The following is a 9634-nucleotide window of genomic DNA, read 5'->3' as shown; positions in this document are numbered from 1 at the left end:
AATTTTATGAAATTTTGTAACGTTATGTTCCCCAGAAAATTCTTCTTTTTGTTTTTAGACTCTGGTTATATAATAGTGGTCCTAATAACCACTTTCCTTTTTGGAACTTCCAAGTTATTTTACAAATTCCTTTAACTTTTACTACTGTCAGGGGGATAGTTGAGGTCATTAAGCATTTGCAAATGAGAAGGCCTAGAGATGCTCATACAGAGCTATAGAAATTCTATTTCTGCAAAGCTTCAAAGTATTTTGTTGTTTGCTGTTTGGTCTCTAAGTCCTGTCTGACTTTTTTGCCATGCCATGAACTGTAGCCCGCCAGGCTCGTCTGTCCATGGGATTTCCCAGGCAAGAATACTGGAGTGGGTTGCCATTCCCTTCTCCAGGGGATCTTCTTGACCCAGGGATCAAACCCATGTCTCCTGAATTGACAGGTGGAGTCTTTAGCACTGAGCCAACTGGGAAGCCCCTTCAGTGTGTTTAGACCAAGGTATTTAGGGCTAATCTAGCATGGCACCCTTATTTTGTGGATAAGGAGTTGAGGGCTTGGAGGCCTTGGTCCACATAGTGAATTTAGTGTGTGGCCAATTAGGAAATAAAATCAGTTATTCTAAGTACTAGTCAAGAACCATTAAAAAACATTCTTGAAGTTTTTTTTGTGTTCATGTATTACCTGATGGCTAAGGTCAGATTCCTTTTTAAAGGCAGGCTGAACATCTGTCTCATTTTCTAGAACAACTATAAGGAGAAGACAGGAAGTGCTGGCTTCTCTACATGTACGTACGTAGTCTGTGATTCGACAGTTCTAAGGAGTGTGATATTTTTACATCTCTGCATATTCCAGGTAGTGATAATACAGTTCTGGCTAGACTAGATAGGGTGGTGTATGGGTAGGTAGGTGGGTAGGTGGGAACGACAGTTCTGGCTAGAATAGATAGGGTGGTGTATGGGTAGGTAGGTGGGTGGGTGGGAACGACAGTTCTGGCTAGAATAGATAGGGTGGTGTATGGGTAGGTAGGTGGGTGGGTGGATATATGAATATCACATGACTCACTGGAAAAATGAATGAGGGGCTGGAGTTACTAGGGGCCTGGGTTGCATCTCCTCATAGTAGTCCAGACTGGGTTTGTATGCCCTGGAGTAAATCTTTAAGCTCACAGACTCTCGTTACAGGGCTCATGGGAGGTAAAGGCTTTGAGAAATTTGCGTGTGTGTGTGTGTATGTGTGTATGTGAGCACTCAGTCGTCCATTTGTTAATCAAGGGGGAATCTCCTTGTTTGCATATTTCATAAGCATCTTCACTTATTACCATTTGTTTTGCTCTCATTCCATGCAGTGTCCAGGGCTAGATGATATTTCCTGTCACCCCAAGTGAACGTGCTTTCTCTGATCCATACTCTTTGATTTTTTTGTCTTGACCTGGCAAAAGTCAAGGCACGGAATTAGCCTTCTAAGGAGAAGAGAAATGTGAGGAACTTGGCACACTGTTTCCCGCTTGGTGAGGGAGAGTGGGTGGATGAAAGAATGGATTATCCTGCTCCTCCTGAGCTGTCTTCATACTTGCTACCTCCGCCAGCACCCCCATGCGGAGTCCACGGCGCTGTCAACTCCACCACTTTGGCAACAGAGGTCCTCCTAGTCAAAGCTGTGGTTTTTCCTGTGGTCACGTACGGATGTGAGATTTGGACCATAAAGGAAGCTGAGTGCTGAAAAATTGATGCTTTTGAACTGTGGTGTTGGAGAAGACTCTTGAGAGTCCCTTGGACTGCAAGGAGATCCAACCAGTCCATCCTAAAGGAAATCAGACCTGAATATTCATTGGAAGGACTGATGCTGAGGCTGAAGCTCCAATACTATGGCCACCTGATGGGAAGAACTGACTCATTTGAAAAGACCCTGATGCTGGGAGAGATTGAGGGCGGGAGGAGAAGGGGACGACAGAGATGGTTGGATGGCATCACCGGCTCGATGGACATGAGTTTGAGCGAGCTCCGGGAGTTGGAGATGGACAGGGAAGCCTGGCGTGCTGCAGTCCACGGGGTTGCAAAGAGTTGGACATAACAGATCAACTGAACAGACAACCAGCAGCCCGTGGAGAGTGCACACGGCTGAGCAGATCAGCGGTTTGTGGTCCTCAGATGGCGCTTCCGTGCATTCGTTCCCCTGAGGTCTGCAGCCTCTCAAGTTACCAGAGAGGATGCAATCGGGAGTTACACATCCAGGTTTGAGGAACACTCCTCTCCCAAACCAGGGACAAAGTGCCTTTGTCAGCTCCCTTAGAAGCTGGCAGCTCAAGTAATCATTCAGTACATAAAAGGAGTCGGCTGTTTTAGCTTCCTTAAAGAAACCACGGGCCATCACGTCTCTCATTTAGGATGCACAGTGGAAACATAGTAGATTTTTCAATAATAAGCTCATTGAAGTAGGGATAGCTAAAATATTAACTCCTTAAATCCTGTCGTGTGTCACTGTGAACCTCTGTGACTGGGCTGGCCAGATGAGGGCTGTGGCAGCCCATTCCAGAACAGTCTATGCTGAAGTTTTACCTTCTCTTTGCTCTGCAGATATTAAGTCACCCAATTTTCCTATTCTGTCTGTGAGAATGGACTAGTCAACAAGGAGCTGAGAAGCGTGGCATGTTCTCTTACCCAGTAAAAGCCCCAGTCACGCAGTTGTTCTCCTAGGAGGATATGCCCCTTGACAACATAAGTGAGTAGGAATAACAAATCCTGCAAGTTTGGAGCTCAGATGGACCTTGAATGTTCCGCTGAGCTACCACATACAAGCCTGGTCCAAGTGTCATTTTGCTCTGAGCTCGTCTGTCGTGGTGAGCACTCATCTGTTGTGGTGAGCACTCACCTGTTGTGGTGAGCACTCACCTGTCCATCGCTGCTTTAGTCTCCGGCTTAAAAGCAGTATTGCACGTAAAACGGGCCTATGCGGGGCTTCCCTGGTGGCTCAGAAGGTAAAGACTCTGCCTACAATGCGGGAGATCCGGGTTTGATCCCTGGGTCAGGAAGATTCCCCTGGAGGAGGAAATGGCAACCCACTGCAGTATTCTTGCCTGGAGAATCCCAGGGACAGAGGAGCCTGGCGGGCTACAGTCCGTGGGGTTGCAAAGAGTCGTACACGATTGAGCGACTCACATACACACATGTGCTGCTTGCAGGGAAGTCATTACCCCTGCAGTTTCCCCCAGGACACACTGGTGGCTTCCGTCTCCTGCTCTAAATGCGATAGGCACATGGGCTGTTTACTTGGAGGTTGGCAGATATTTTTTGTGCAAATGCAGACTAATGTCAAGTCTCTTCAGCGTAGTGCTTCGGAGACACATAGACAACACCAGGGGCCCAGTTTCGTGAACATGGAGGGCTCAGCACACCTGGAATCAAGTCACCTATGCCTGAGGAGATGCCTCATGGAAGGGGTGAACCAACAGCCATCACGCCCTAGAACTGTGTCTCCACAGACAAGCATGTTCCCCAGGCTCCTTTCTTTGCCTGTCCTGCCCTTGACTTCACCCATCCGCTGAATTTCCCTTTCACTCCAGGTGGCGCACAACAGCAAAAAGACTAGAATCAGGAGGAAGCGATTCAGAGCCTGGAGTGTCTACTTAAAAGTGGGGGAGTTTCCTGGAGGTCCGGTGGTTAAGAATCCTCCTTGCAATGCAGGAGAATAACAAGTTTGACCCCTGGTTGGAGAGCTAAGATCTCGCATGCTGTGGGGCAGCTAAGCTCACAAAAAGTCCCAAATGATGCAGTGAAGACCCACACAGACAAATGAATAAATATTTAAAAAAAAAAAATGAAGGAGGCTGGTTGAGACAACGAGAAGCTTCTGTGGACAACGTGTCCTGACTTAATAAGTGTCTTCAGTTGATGCTTCCCTTGGGACGACTGGGAAAGAATCCACCTGCAGTGCGGGAGATCTGGGTTCGATCCCTGGGTCGGCAAAGTCCCCTGGAGAAGGGAAAGGCCACCCACTCCAGGATTCTGGCCTGAAGAATTCCATGGACTATGCAGTCCATGGGGTCGCAAAGAGTCAGACACGACTGAGCGACTTTCACTTTCACCCAGTTGATGCTGGGTTAGTAGAGATGCTTGGTCTTCTTTGCACATGCACTGCTGGGGCATCTCGGGGTGACCCAGGGATCTGCCTGGTAACAGAGTCCCCAGGTGACCCCGGTGTGCACCACGGTTGACAAGTACTGCTCTGTGAGTCGACTGGATGCTGCCTCCTGGACCCGCGTCCTCCAAGGACTCCGCCTGTGCGTGGAGAGCGAGCTCCTTGCCTAGTTACAAATTTCGCTTCCAATTCTGTTTCATTCAGATGATATCATGGGGACATATGTTCTCCTGATATTGAAGAATGATCCAAATAAAAGTAAAACCCCACTGAGATATTTTATTGCATACATCTAATTCATCTCTAAAGAAAAAAATTTTTTTGACAAACTGCATTGCTGGAACTCTGCCTGGCTAAGCCATCAATTTTCCTGTGGAAAAGAATCCTCCTGGCAACCTCTTGGAGAAAAAAAAAGGGAAGAAATGCTTAGAGAGGCTCTATGGCAACTGGTGGCTCAGTGGTAAAGAACCCATCTGCTCTTGCAGGCTATACAGGTTTGATGCCTGGGTCGGGAAGATCCCTTGGAGGAGGAAATGGCAACCCGTTCTAGTATTGTTGCCCGGAGAATCCAATGGACAGAGGGCTACAGTCTATGGGGTCGCAAAGAGTCAGACATGACTTAGCATCCAAACAACAACAACAGATCTTTGTTAAAACTATAAGCCTAGCCAAGTGTGTCTTGGGTGAAAGACGACAAAAGATGTGCTGTCATTTCAGCTTCCTTTTTAGGGCCTTGCTTTGCTGTTCTTTGTAAGGCAGGGGTTGTGGAATCAACCCTGTGAGCTGAGTAGAGACCAGGGCTCACCAGGCGTTGCCTGATCGGAAGATACGGCCTGGGTAGTGTTCCTGCTATGTTGGTGGCCCTTCAGTAATACTTGACTGTCTTCCTTGTCCTACAAGACATAGCTTGTCTTTGCTCTCTGTAAATGAAGGGCAGTGTCTGACTTGTTGGTCCTTGCCTCAGGTTTTAGATACAGTCTGCAAAATGAACGGGCTTTGTGTGGACTTGCAGAAGGAATAGGCACATTGCCAAGTAGGATGGAACCACCCAGGCTGGGATGGCAGGCCGCTTACCTTCATCACAGAGCCTATTGTTTGCCGGAGGCATTTGCCTGTTTTGCCTCTGAGCAGACCTGGAATGTAGCCCTCTCCACCTGGCAGGAAATGACCCTCCCACAAGCTGGCCTGACTGTCACTGAGTACAATTGGGCTTCGGACCCAATTTGCTGATTGTTACCCTCTGAGATCTCACCGCCTTTTGCTCCCAGAAATGGGAAAAGAGTGGTCTGATTTCCTGACATCAAGACAGCTGTTTTTCTTTCTTGAGCTTTTTAAAAAAATGCGGTAGGATACCAAACACTAAAAATTTTGCCATTTTCATCATCATAAAATGAAGAGATCAGTGGCATTTAGTACATTCATGGGACTGTGCAACCATCACCTGTGATTCCGGAGTGTTTTCATCACTTAAAAATGAAACACTGTCTCCGTTAAGCCTTCACTCCCCATTACCTCCCACCCCAGCCCAGATAAGCACTAATCTGCTTTGTGTCTAGATAAATTACTACCTATTTGTGGATAACACTTCATATGAATGGGATCACACAGTTAGTTATGTGAATTTTTTAGTGACTGGATTCTTTTACTTACTATAATACTGTTATGTGAATTTTTTTGTGACCGTAATGCTTTTGAGGTTCACTCATGCCACAGTGCATATCAGTTCTTCATTCCTCTTCATGACCAACGAATTTTCTTTTGTGTGGCTGGACCACGGTTTGTTTATCTGTTCATCTCTTGGTAAATCTTTCGCTCATTTCCAACCTTGTTTCCAAGTGAATAACACTGCAGCAAGCATTCATGTACACGTATCTGATTTTTTTTCTTTTTAATTTTATTTTAATTGAAGGCTAATTACTTTACAATATTGTGGTGGTTTGGGCCATACGTTGACATGAATCAGCCATGGGTGTACATGTGTTCCTCATCCTGAACCCCCCTCCCACCTCCCTCCCCATCCCATGCCTCAGGGTCATCCCAGTGCACCAGCCCTGAGCACCCTGTCTCATGCATCGAACCTGGACTGGCGATCTGTTTCACATATGGTCATATACATGTTTCAATGCTATTCTCTCAAATCATCCCACCCTCACCTTCTCCCACAGAGTCCAAAAGGCTGTTCTTTACATCTGTGTCTCTGTTGCTGTCTCGCATCTTGGGTCATCATTACCATCTTTCTAAATTCCATATATATGTGTTAATATACTGTATTGCTGTTTTTCTTTATGACTTACTTCACTCTGCATAATAGGCTCCAGTTTCATCCACCTCATTAGAACTGATTCAAATGCATTCTTTTTAATCAGTTCAGTTCAGTTCAGTCGCTCAGTTGTGTCCCACTCTTTGCGACCCCATGAATGGCAGCACTTAATAACTGAGTAATATTCCAAGGTGTATATGTATTTAAAAAAAATTTACTGGGGTATAATTGAGTGACAATGTTGTGTTTGTTTCAGAGATGTAGCCGAGTGAATCAGGCCCCATCCTCCAGCCTCAGAGCCAGCGATGGCCGGCTCAGTGTCTGTGTTTCATTCTGTGACTTTGCATCACTGTGATACTCCTTTCCTGGAATCAGAGCCCCCTTTTTGCCGCCCTCCTGGAAGGATACTTGTGTTGACGTTGGGAATCTTTAGTTGTAGCATCTTCTTCTCCTTCAGTTGCTCAGTTGTATCTGACTGCTTTCAACCCCCTGGACTGTAGCCTGCCAGGCTCCTCTGTCCAGGGGATTCTCCAGGCAAGAATACTGGAGTGGGTTGCCATATCCTTCTCCAAGTTGTAGCATGTGAACCAGGGATTGAACCCGGGCCCCCTACATTGGGAGCGCGGAGTCTTAGCCACTGGACCATGAGCCAAGTCCCATCACCACGTTCTTAACCACACCTGCAAAGTTCCTTTTGTTGTGTCAGGTAACATATCTGGACTTTCCTGGCGGTACAGCAGTAAAGAATCCACCTGCCAGGGCAGGAGATGCAGGTTCGACCCCTGAGTCAGGAAGATCCCCTGGAAAAGGGAACGGTAACCCACTCTTGTCTGGAGAATTCCAAGAAGAGAGGAGCCTGGCATGGGGTCGCAAAAAGGTGGACATGACTGAGCACACACACAAAACGTATTTACGGGGTCTGGAGATCAGGGCGTTTGGGATCCCTTTTTCTGCCAACCACTGGAACCTCTTCTGAGCCCTGAATCGAGTACAGATCCCCACCTTGGAATAACAACGGAAAGCACGCCTCCTGATGTTATTGTCTCGGCCGACTCTAGGTCTGCGTGCTGGGTGACCTGGTGTTCTCTGAGAGTTTTCTTCATCTCCTAAAGGAGCCACTGCTCTCGCTTCCCGCCCTCTGTAACCCCAGAAAGATGCTGTCTCTCCCGCCGAGGTCCATGAAGCTGCTGCTGGTCGTTTGTATGCAAGGAGTTTGGCGAGAATGAATCACAGCCCGCTACTCTTTAGGCAGAATCACGTTACATGTTTTCCGTATCAAGTATGAATTGAAAAGAGCTATTTTATGTTACACAGTATAGGAAAATAGATTCTGTGTCTCGGAGCGCAGAACAATGGCTCTTGATCACAGGTCTTGAGGCGCCTTGCTAAGTATTGCATCTCATATTTTGTGGTACTCAATTTGATAAATGCATTTCTGGGGGGATTTAGTTTAAATATGAATTCATCAAAGCCTAAAGTGGTCAGGGAAAGACTCCAGGGTATACCCAGGAATTCCAGATTTGCATTTACCTTGTAACAGCCCTCCTTACAAAAAGCTATTTAAAAAGTGAAATTGGAGATTTTTTTTTTTTTAAAGGTACGGCGACACAAAGAAAAGAAATGGATGACAAGCAATGGGGGAAAGGCAAGCTTTTGTGTCTGTGGTTAGTTGAAATAAGTGGAGTGTTCAAAATAAAAAGCCAAAACAAAGCAGGCAACAAGGGAGGTGCCAGCTCTTTGCTTTGATTCTCTCAGAAAAGCTTCCCACGGATGAACAGGAAATGTCTCTCACGTGTGTAAAATGCAAGTCCCCCAAGACAGTCCTTGGAAAGAATCTACTTACCAGCCACGTCCGGAAAGCAGCCACTAGCATGTTAATGAATCAGTAGAAGGGAGAGCCAGACTTTGCCGATGCAGAAGAGGGGAGTGTGGATGAGAAAGAACGCCCGGTCTGTGTCAGACCAGTAGAAATGAATCCCGAGGATGTCTGGTTTACCAGTCCCTCCCTTTTTTCTACAGTTACCGGAAAACGGAGAGCATCCTTAGTCACGGACGGGTAGACGGGGCTCTGCGTTCTGAGCGGAATTGCAGTCTGTGGGCTTGGCCGTGACATCCTCTGAGCTGCTTGCTTGGGCACCCCCTTGGAAGAAAGCTAGACTGGGCTGATGAACAGCTGACATTTGCATTTCAGTTGGGGGGGGAAAGCCCGCCTTGCCGCACCCTGCTTGACTTTTGCGTGACTTGAACATTCTCTGTCAATGTCTGACTGCAGGAAGGCTCACTAAAACCTTTTGTCCATCTCAGGTCCAGTGAGGTCTCTCCTGTTTTCAGACCTGTCGGTCTCTCTGTGGTTTTGCGCCCCTGTCCTGGGCCCAGCTGGACCTGTGTGATTTTTCTGTCTGCTTTCTTTACCACATTCATGTTGCATGTCTCCTCACTCCTCTAAGCCTTCCTGCACCCTCCCACATCCACCATTTTCTTTTTCTTTTTTCCCCACTCACAAGCTTGCAGTGTCCTGATCTCACTTTGCTCTGAGCCGGGTTCCCATCCACCCACCCGCCCCCAGCACTCAGCAGAGATATCTCAGTGGGTTTAGGAAAGAGGGGGGGGTCTCTAAAACCCTGTTGCTCAGACAGGCGTGCCACAGGGCCTCTCAGCATGTGTGGGTACCAGTCCTAACAGACCAGTCAGGGACGCCTCCTCAATGCAGGTAACAGAGCTCCTGTTGTCACAGCAATTCCAGCTTTGGGGGTGGAGACGGGCAAACAGCCCGATTTGTGGAGTAACGTACACTGCGTGTTGCTGGAAGGCCACGAGGGCGGTGGGGAAGACAGACTCGGGCAAATGCACGTTTTATCCTGTGATGAGGTCAGGCCCCCTCTGACAAGGCAACTGTTGAGCAAAGAGTTGGAAAAAAAAATCAATTTCACACGGGGCCTCCCGGGCATTACAAGGCCACTTGAAAAAAAAAAAAATTCTTATCATGGGTGTCACCCGACGACACAGGACACCATCATTTGATTTCTCACCCTGTCCAAGGAGAGACCTTCATTTTTCCATACTGGTCCCAGTCCTTCACCCACCAGAGCCTGGCAGGAGCCACAGGCTGTGTTTGCCCACCGGTCCTTCCACGTGGGCCCCAGCTTTCCATGGGGCCTGCATTCTATCTGCCGTCTCGCTGGACGCCAGCATCCGTCTGGACGTGCTCACAGACTCTTGCCCAGGACTTGCTCTTCAGTGATATTGCCGTT

This window comes from Giraffa tippelskirchi, chromosome Y, assembly GCF_054371585.1.
Source record: "Giraffa tippelskirchi isolate mGirTip1 chromosome Y, T2T-mGirTip1v1.2.pri, whole genome shotgun sequence".
Lineage (NCBI taxonomy): Eukaryota > Metazoa > Chordata > Mammalia > Artiodactyla > Giraffidae > Giraffa > Giraffa tippelskirchi.
This window is presented reverse-complemented; position numbering follows the sequence as displayed.